The sequence below is a fragment of the Mus caroli genome, chromosome 15 (assembly GCF_900094665.2).
Source record: "Mus caroli chromosome 15, CAROLI_EIJ_v1.1, whole genome shotgun sequence".
Taxonomy (NCBI): Eukaryota; Metazoa; Chordata; class Mammalia; order Rodentia; family Muridae; genus Mus; species Mus caroli.
The window spans coordinates 31960458-31970474 of NC_034584.1; positions in this window are offsets into that span (position 1 = coordinate 31960458).

Genomic DNA, 10017 nt, shown 5'->3' on the forward strand with positions numbered 1-10017 from the left:
CCACCATGTGGTTGCTGGGATTTGAACTCTGGACCTTCGGAAGAGCAGTCGGGTGCTCTTACCCACTGAGCCATCTCACCAGCCCCCTGAAAGCTTTTCTTAATAAACCCCACCTCTGCTTCATGCCGCCTGGCCTTGGGATTCCTTTCTGACTCTTAAGTCAAGGTTCCCAGCTGCACCTGTGTGAGGACACTTTCTTCAAGCTGCACACCCGGCCTGTGTCTCCAGCTGTCACTGACGAACCCGGGTGCGTTTATCACCTTTGCACCCGAGAACACTTTACTATCTGAATAATGAATGCATAGACTCCTTTTCTGATGATTCCCCAACTGACTCTCGCTCTTGTCCACCTGGAGCTGTGTGTGCCAGCTCACCTGTGCTCTGCGTGTGGGACCTGGGCTCACCTGTTTACTCCTCCTTCCTCCGCCTCTGCCTCCGCTTCCGAGTGCTTCCACTCCAGGCTCAAGCAGGCACAAAATGAATGTTTCTGCAGATTTCACCTACAGTCAGTGGGCTGGTCAGTAACCCACAGTGGTGAACAACAGAGAGGGAGGGATCTTCCAGGAGGCTGGAAAGAGAAAGGGACAGGACTCCTGGTCTTCAGAGATTAGTCCGGGCACACACCTGGAGAAGAGCTTTGAATCATCACAGCATCTGAAGATATCTGAAGGCATCTCTACGCTGGAGACTGGGGAATGACCCTCATCCTTCCACAGACAGCCCAGAGCAGCAATGCCATGAAGCTCTATATGCCTCTATCAAGTCTATGGCCCACCATATGATCTCTGCTTCCACCCTATTAAGACTAAGGATCTATCTTTTCATTAACTTTCTGCATAAGCCATAGAGAACTGTCTTAGCTGTTAATCCCAACATTTTATAGAAGTCATATTTTCATAGACAGCTATCATTGCCCTGGACCTTGACATCAGCTGATACAGTGAGCCACTAACATTGCTCTCCAAACTGCACCTTGGGAAATGAGCCATCCTTCCATCAACAGGAAGTGACTTCTACAGTATCAATCTGGACTGGTGGGAACTTGGCAAGGGTCACACTGAGATCTGGGCATGGGGACCAGAATGTCAGGGTTGTGAGTGTGCTAGCTGTGGGCCAGAGCCCTGGAGAGAGGGATGTGGGTCACTGAGGCTGGGACCAAGATAATGAGGAACACACCACAGGAAAGAGTAGGTACCTTCTATCCCTCATGGCTCTCTGCCTTTGTCTACAGTCTGTCTTGAGTTGGACGGCATCTGTCTTAGATGAATCAATGAGAGTCACACAGTAAGGCCACATGTACCCACTCAGCTCAGTGCTGGGCACTTCCCACCCATTCTCTCTAAAAGCCCTCTCCACTCAGTGCCTTGGTCCCAGGCCAGGATCTGTGTATGTCACTCTCTGGTGGTGAGCATCACTCCCCAGTGGTGAGCATAGCCCCTTCATCATGCTCCACTTGTAAGAGAAAATTGTGTTTGTCATTTCCCAGGAGTTATGGTTAAACTTTATGAAGTAGTCCTATTCGCTGCTAGGTGGCAAATAGCTGTGCGGTGGTCATAGCATCCATTCATGGCAGATATCACTTTCCTCTGTAACTGTGTTGCAAAGTGGCCATGTATTTGTGGTTTTTTTGTTTTTTGTTTTTTCATGAAGAATAAAGGACCCTGGTCACACTTGGTCACTTAACACTTTCCCACAGTGGTCTCAACAACTCTCCATTTCTTCTGACGGGGTTCCAAATTCTGCTGTTCATGGCTACCAGTTCTGACTCAACTGCATTGGCCCATCTTAAAGTGCAGAAGTCTTGTATGTTTGCTTTCAAAGGTGGTGGCAAAGCCACTGAGATAACTGATCTTACATTCCTCTCATGATGCCATTTAGGCAATAACATCTGCTGAATTGAATTACCAACTCATCTATTTTTCCTGTGATAGGGTATTTTCCCAGCATGTGGGTCTTTTGTGGTACAAATCAGGAAAATAATGTTACCATAGGAATGAATGAGTCATTCACTGCCTCCATGTTTGATACGCCCCCACCTCCCCGAGACATCCCCTGGAAACCTCACTGATTTGGGTTCTTTGCTATTTCTTGCGACCACTGCTCTGATCTCCTAATGCATTTTGAGACCCTGGTCTTGATACCTCAAACTCGTTCTCCAAGCAGCTATCAGAGCTATCTCTGGAACATTCTAAGAGGATCACTTCTGGTCCTGGCGCTCTCAGTGTCTTGGCTCCCAGAACCTCTGGCTACCTACAGGGTACAGCCAACACCTTTGTGCTTAGGGTCCTGGCAACCACTCCCAGATTTCAGTAACCTTCCAGGCATCTTGGTTACCAGTGAAACACCAGGTCTCTTGGATTCTCTATGCCCTTACTCCAGACTTTATGGGTGTGTCTTTATATCTTTGCTCTTCATATCGGCCACAATAGGGGAGCTGGAGACCGGGGTTTCCGTGCAAAGATTTGTGCTAATGACTTTTTGTTATTTTGACATCATGAGAAACGACTTTAAAAGAGAGGGAAAGATGCATTCTGGTTCACAATTCAGAGACACCAATCCACGGTCTGTTGGCCTTGTCACTTTAGGCTTGAATCAAGGCTGAAACTTAGAGCAACAGAAGCCTGTGGTAGACTGGATCAACCATCCAGCAGCCAGAAACTCAAAAGGCAATAAGGTGTCAGGGTTGAGATACCCTTCTAAGCAGACCCTGCAGGCCCCATCTCCCACTACTTTCTTGTAATGACAGCAAATCATGAATCTATCAGTGGCTTAATCCATTAATGAAGTCAGAGCCAATGATCTGATTATTTCTCAGTGATTGAATCCACCCACTGGGTACCCAGCCTTCAAAGCTATGATATGAGCCTTTAGGAGAACACCTCTTATCTAACCTGGAATGCAGCTTATTTGGAAGGTGACTGGGAGACACACCCCAGAACACAGAGGTGTAAGACTCCTGAGAAAGAACAGCCACTCAACCACTCCTAGAAGCCAGAGGCATCCATTCCAAGACCTCAGAAGCAGGCACAAGGCACTGTAATGCTGGGAAGTAGAGGCTCTTGTCTATCAGTTCCCAGCCCCCACACAGAGCTGTACCTCTGGGTCTAACCTGACCCACCTCATGTGTTTTACTCTGAGCAGTGCTTAGCGTGGAAGTAGACATGATGCACGTTTAGTCACGGGGTAGTTAGGTAGATGCTCTGCATTGCTGAGTTTGATCCATTGCATCTGTGGCTGAAATCAGAAGTGGGCAGAGGCGAGTACCATTTGCCTACCGTGAACTTCCAGCTTTGAAATGATTTTGTGGGAGAAATACACACAAAATCTCATCCATCTTTAAGACTCTAAATTTGGGCCTGGAGAGATGGCTCAACAGAGGACCTGGGTTCAATTCCCAGCACCCACATGGTAACCCACAACTTTCTGTACCTCCCATTCAAGAAGATCCAACACTCTCACACAAACACATATGCAGGCAGAACACCAATGCACATGAGAAAAAACAAAAACAAAAACTTCCTAAGCTGTTATCTCTTCCCAGAAGGCCTGGCTGAAAGACTTCCTACCAGTCAGCCCCTTGGTACTTGGGCCACTGCACAAGTGAGATGTTCCCCTCTATGGCTACAAATGCCCAGAGCTCCAGTTTACCCCACCCAAGGCACGTGGGCCGTGCTCCGAGGAATCATAAACACAGTATATGCTCTAACTCTTATGAAAACCCTACAAGCTAAGCGTGGTTACCCTCCCATTATAAACTAAGGACACTGACCTGTAACCTCCCCCAAGCCTGAAGCAGGCTGAGCCAGACCTTGATCTTTTCTGCCACTAAAGAGATTACCTAAGATGGAGCCTTCCTAGATCACTCTATTGTCCAGCCACTGTTGCTGTTTCTCTTCAAGATACTGCGACCTGTGGGGAGACTGCTGAGCTATTCCGGAGACTACACACTATCCTGCACGTGGTCACCTGCAGCTGGGCTCCAAGAATGAATTGGTGGGAATGGGCCTCCCCCTCCTTTATAAGCACATTCGCCATTAAACATTTGAGCCTTGATCAGAACCTTGTCTTGGTTCCATTTCTCTCTTGTCCGCCTAGTTCCCCTCTCTTTTCAGCCCCGGTTTGCCTCCCAGGTGAAACCCAGTTCATCTGATCCTCGGGTCGGTTTCCAACACTGACCCACGAAGGAGTTGAGGAACCTGCGCCTGAGGTCATACAGAATCCAGTCTTTGCTGCTCTCTATCCAGCTCTGACACAGGTCAGGGCTTCTGGAGACGACGTGCGACTGGGAGGAGCCTCAGAGGGCTGTATTCGTTTTCTCTGGTGTTGTATGGAGTATACAACAAGCTGGGTGTAGAAGACAACAGAAGTTGGTTTCCTCACAGTTTGGAAGGACAGGACTTCAAGAGCAACTGCTGGCCAGGTGGGCATGCTCTAATGGTTGTTTGGCATGGTTCTCCAACCTCTGGCAGCCTCAGACATTCCTGGATTTTAATTGACATTCTCCCTGTTACAGCACTTTCTCTTTGCCTGCCCCTGTGTTCAAATCCACCTCCCCTACCTTTAAAGACAACAGTCAGGCTGGATGAGAGCCTTCCCAAACAATTGCATCCTCAAATAAAGAACATGTTCTGGGGCTGGTGAGATGGCTCAGTGGGTAAGAGCACCCGACTGCTCTTCCAAAGGTCAGGAGTTCAAATCCCAGCAACCACATGGTGGCTCACAACCATCCATAACGAGATCTGACTCCCTCTTCTGGAGTGTCTGGGGACAGCTACAGTGTACATACATAATAATAAATAAATAAATCTTTAAAAAAAAAAAAAAGAACATGTTCTGGGGTGAAACAATTCAACCCATGGCAGAAGAAGATGTTCCAGACTCTTAGACCGCCATTTTTCATGCTGAATGGGGGCCTTCCGCACTTGAATGTCCAAGTACGCTCAGGTGTGGGGCACTCAGGGAACCCCCTCAGTCAGGCCTCAGGAATTAGTTCTTTACTTTTCTAGCAACAGCCATTTGTCAACATGAGATCAGTTCTTCCCTCAAAAGGACTAAAGACAGTTTACTCCTGAGCCAAGTGTGAATGACTGAGGATGGCTTTAGGACACAGGTTTTGAGTTGCCTCAGATAACATCCAAATTCCAGCATAGCAAAGTTTTCATAAAGTCTGTTGGTTTGTTTTTTTGTTTTTGTTTTTTTTTTTTTTGAGAACAAAACAAAGAAAATCACAAGTCAAGATATAAAGAGTGTGTGTGTATATGAGAGAGAGGGGGGGGGGAAGAGAAGAGACAGAGACAGAAAGAACATCAAGCAAGCAAGTTACAGGAAAATGGGGACCTCTCACGTCTGCTGTAAGCCAGGTCTTACCTGATGTCATCCTTAGCCTGTGGATTGGTGGAGGCTAGCTGGATGCCACCTGATGGTCATAAGGATTTAGTTCAAGCTCAGATTTGGGCAGTAAATGCATGTTATGAGCTAAAGGTATCTGAGGCCTGCAGCCTTGTGACATTCCAGCCACAGGCTCCTAACCAACCAAGCAGCCCTGTGTAATCTTCCACACAGTGAGGCTTTTCCCTTCTAGAATGCTGGCCCACAGTTCATGTCCCATGGGGCTCTTTTGGTGGTCTTTGCTTTCCAGTGCTGAGGTGTATGGCCAGGGTCTTGCACTCTACCGCTGAGCTCCAGTCCTTCCTGCTGTGTCAAATCCACCCTGCTAGGCATCTTTGAGTTTCTGCACTCTAAGCAAATTCTCCTGCAGCCTCCTCTGACATCCCCTGTGTTTTCTTGTCTCAAGGGCAAAATTACTCTCAGCAGAACAGCATCAAATCAAGAACATGGGCATAATGTTATAAGCAAAACCCTACAATGAAGGTACGGAGGGGAGCTGTGGGCACACCCTGGTCAGACTCTGCCTCTCTGCTCATTCCTTAAATGAACCTCCGATGTCTCTGCCCACAAGCAGACCAAAGGACTCGGCAGTGCAGCCCTGATGTCAGATCTCAGCTGCCTTTCTCGGGTGGGGTGGGTCTGAGATGTGTGTTCTACCCCACCCCACTCCATCTGCATTTCTCTGCACTGCCCAGCCTTCCACCCTCCCCTTCCACTTCCAGAAAAATAACAAAACAAAACAAAAAGCCCCAAAAAAACAAAAAACAAAACAAAAAAACCCCTGCACATTTGAATCCTTTCCCTAGATCTGTTTCTGGGAAGCCCCAAACTTAAACAGCCACAGAAAGATAGCCTCAGGCCTTCCGGATTCTTCTACATAAACATTGCCCCAAACTCCGCTGCAGATGAAGAAATATTCTAGACCTTTGTTAGAGCTATGACCACACAGATAGCCACTAGGCACAGCTGGCTTCAGAGTGATGCTTTGTAGCTGCTATGACTGAAAACCTTCATTTTACACTTTTACTGAATTTTAATGAATTGCTATGTAAGGGTTTGTTATTTGCCGAGACATGATGCTCTAGACTCAAATAGTTTGCAAAAGCAAGGAGCATTTCATTCAGTATGCGGGGGTCCCTCATTCCAAGATGGAGAGACCCAAAATGAGCTCACAGGGTCCAATTTAAAGCACAGTAGGGGAATTCCAGGGTAGGTGACCTCTATCTTAATCTGTTGGGTCATCTCTAGGAACACTCCAGAACCATTGCTGGTGTGGAAACTGTTGCAGAGGAAGTCTGGAAACTGCTGCTGACCCATTGCCCTTGCCTCCGGCCAGGTGGAGGGGCAGCTTCTGGTGGACGGGCAGTTTCTGACTCAATGCCTGAAGCCTGTTTTTTTTTTTTTTTTTTTTTTTTCAGTAACTGACTTGCCTGGGCTTGCCCAGTTCTTAGAAACAGAGATTTAGGCCTGGTCTCCTTAACTGACCATTTAAAGGCTGTCTTGGGATCAACCTATCTCGTCCCTCTCCGCTATAGTAGTATTCGTATGCACTGTGTAATTACTGTGTAGCAATGCCTACAGACATGTCTTTTGGTTTCTACTCATCCTTGGAGAAGCAAAGCTATTTGATCTATAAAAATAAAGGCTGGTGGGGTGGGGAGAAGACTGGCTTTGGGCAGTTCTTCTTTCACCTGTTTTTCTAGAAGGAAGCACACAGTTGGAGGAGCATGATTTCCCTTAAGGCAGATGTCCACACTATCGTGAGGGAGGGACTGATAAATGATTGACAGACTTACACTATCCATGAAACTGGTACCACTCAGGATGCCTGTAGGTCCTGTGTTAGACCAAATAAAATGATGCCAATTGTCTTAGTTAGAATTGCTATTGCTGTAATAAAACACCATGGCCAAAAAAAAACAAACAAACAAACAAACAACAACAACAAAAAAAACCCCAAGTTTTTGAGGAAAGGGCTTACACTTCCAGCTCACAGTCCATCACAGGAGGAAGTCAGGACAGGAACTTAAGCAGGGCTAGAACAAGTGGGAATGTGTGACCTTAAAGAACATAAGATGCACTGAAAGACCTTGCTAGAATAGCCTGCTGGGGACCTTGCTAAGAGCATGCTGTGGATCTTCCAGATAGAACGTTGTGACAAACACTCCCATCCCGGAATGACTCAGCAAAACAAGCTTTTCAAGAAAGCAAGGCATGTGCAGATAACCTAATGTTTCAGTTCCCTCTTCTGGTGACTAAGACCTCACCTCACCCAGGGCCATCAATGCTGCTTAGGGAAGGTCATGAAACACTTGCCTCTCCGGAAGGGAGAGGGTAATTATCATTTCTAAAGGGGGGAACCAAAAGGTCAGTTCAGGCCAACAATGGGCTTAAACCAACTCCTGTTGTCTACCCTTAAACTGTATAAAAAGTGTGTGCTTAGAAGATTCAGGGTCACCTCTGCCCCAATTGCAGGACGGCCCTGGCATGCTGGATCAATAAACCTCTTGCTTCTTGCATCAGTCTCTGTCTCTGTTTCTGTGAGTGGGACATCCCAGACATAATGCTCTTTGGGTCTTACAAACATAGAGGCAGGAGCTGATGCAGAAGCTATGGAGGGATACTGCTCACTGGATGCTTCACATAGCTTGCTCAGCCTGCTTTCTTACAGAACCCAGGACCACCAGACCAGGAATAGTACTACCCACCATGGGCTGGGCTCTCCCCCATTGATTAATAGTTGAGAAAACACCTTACAGCTGGATGCCATGGAGACATTCCCTCAACTGGACTCCTTCCTCTCTGGTGACTCTGGCTTGTGTCAAGTTGACACACAAAATCAACCAGTACACCAATGCTCTTTTAACAAACTCCTTAAAGACACAAGCTAACGTAATTCCTCTAGTTTCTTGTTTAGCCACATGTTCTTAGGGACATTTCCCATGACCTTGGCTTTAGTAGGTTGTAGGGAGTTAAGAGCAGTGAGCTTTGGAGAGTAATAAGCACATTTTCCCAAGAAAGAATGTTTGTGAATGATCATTTGTGATTTGGACAAAGAAATCAAAATCCATTCTGTGAGTAGGGTGATATCAGGCTGACCATGTGGAGTGAGGACCCTGACACTGTAGACAATGTCTTGTCCCCTGGTCTCCAGATTATCCTGGCCTGCCATTGATACCCGACTTTTCCTCTCTGTGATTATAAGACTTTAGGTCTGTTGTAGCTTCTACAAAATGGACAGAACAATACTTTTACCTGGTAGCACTGGTGTGGAGGTTAAATAAAGCTATGAGGGGAAGGGGGCAGCACATTGCTTAGTGTTCAGAAGATACCCAGGGCTGAAGGTGTAGCTCAACCACTAGAGTGCTTGCCGAACATGCATGAAGCCCTGGCTTCCATTCAGAGCACTGCATAAATCAAGCACAGTGATGCATGCCTGTAATTCTATCACTTGGGAGAGGAGTCAGGAGACTCAGATATTCAAGATCATCCTTGGCTACACAGCCAGCCTGGGCTACATGAGAGCCTGTCTCAAAACAGACAGACAGATGACAGACAGACAGACAGACAGACAGAAGCACCTGTTTAATGCTCTGTCTGATGGGCATCAGACAGGCCCTAGCTCAGTCATTTCTTGACTGAGTGAACTTGGGCAACTTGTTTTACATCTGCATCTCCACTTCTTCCCTTTAAAATGGAGAAAATATCCAGCTTTAAGGATCAGAAGGACTAAAGGTTCTCTATAGACAGCATGTGTCCCCAAATAGGCACTAATCTACAAATCTTTATAATGCTCTCTCTCTAGAAAGGTATGTGGTAGATATGCCCCAGACACCTGACTTGTTATCTTCCGTGTGCTGAAAAGTACTATGAATTTTTGTAAAGTGTTTTGCTGGAGTCCTACTGGACTAGTGGATTCTGATTTGCCTCTTGTTTCTTTTCTAAAACAAAACAAAACAAAAGCTCAAAAACAAATATTTATTTTTACTTTATATTAAAATTTTTATTTTATATTGATTTTTTTAATATTTTTAATTTTATGTATATGAGTGTTTACCTCTTTGTATGTGCACCACAAGCATGCAATGCCTGGGGAGGCCAGCAGAGGGAGATGTATCTGCTAGAACTGTAGTTACAGAGAGTTGTGAGCTACCTGTGCAGGAAAACTGAACCTCTGACCTCTGCAAGAGCAGCTAGAGCTTTTAAAGTCTGATCCATGTCTGCAGCCCCAGGTTCTCACTTCTTACATTCTTTGATACTGGTCAGGCATCATGCATGGACTTCATTTTCCTCGTTCCTTTTGGTTATGGCTTTGTGCAAGTCTGTTGCAGGGGCGAAGTATCTAGACCAGGAACAGGAATGCACTAACGCAGACAGAGCACTTTCCCCCAGGATCTGCTCAGCTTTGTCCACACTGTTTCATTTTGGCCTTCCCACAATCCTTTGCTATCTTTCTAATGTGCTATCATTGCGCCCATTTGACATGTATGAGAACTGGAGGAGAGAGAGGTTTTATACACATCCACAATCACACAGAACAGAGCCAAGCTTTGAAGTCAGGCTGCGTCCCTCATGGCCACAGCTCACCACATCCTGGGCTGTTTTCTTCTTCCTTGGGATTTCTACTCT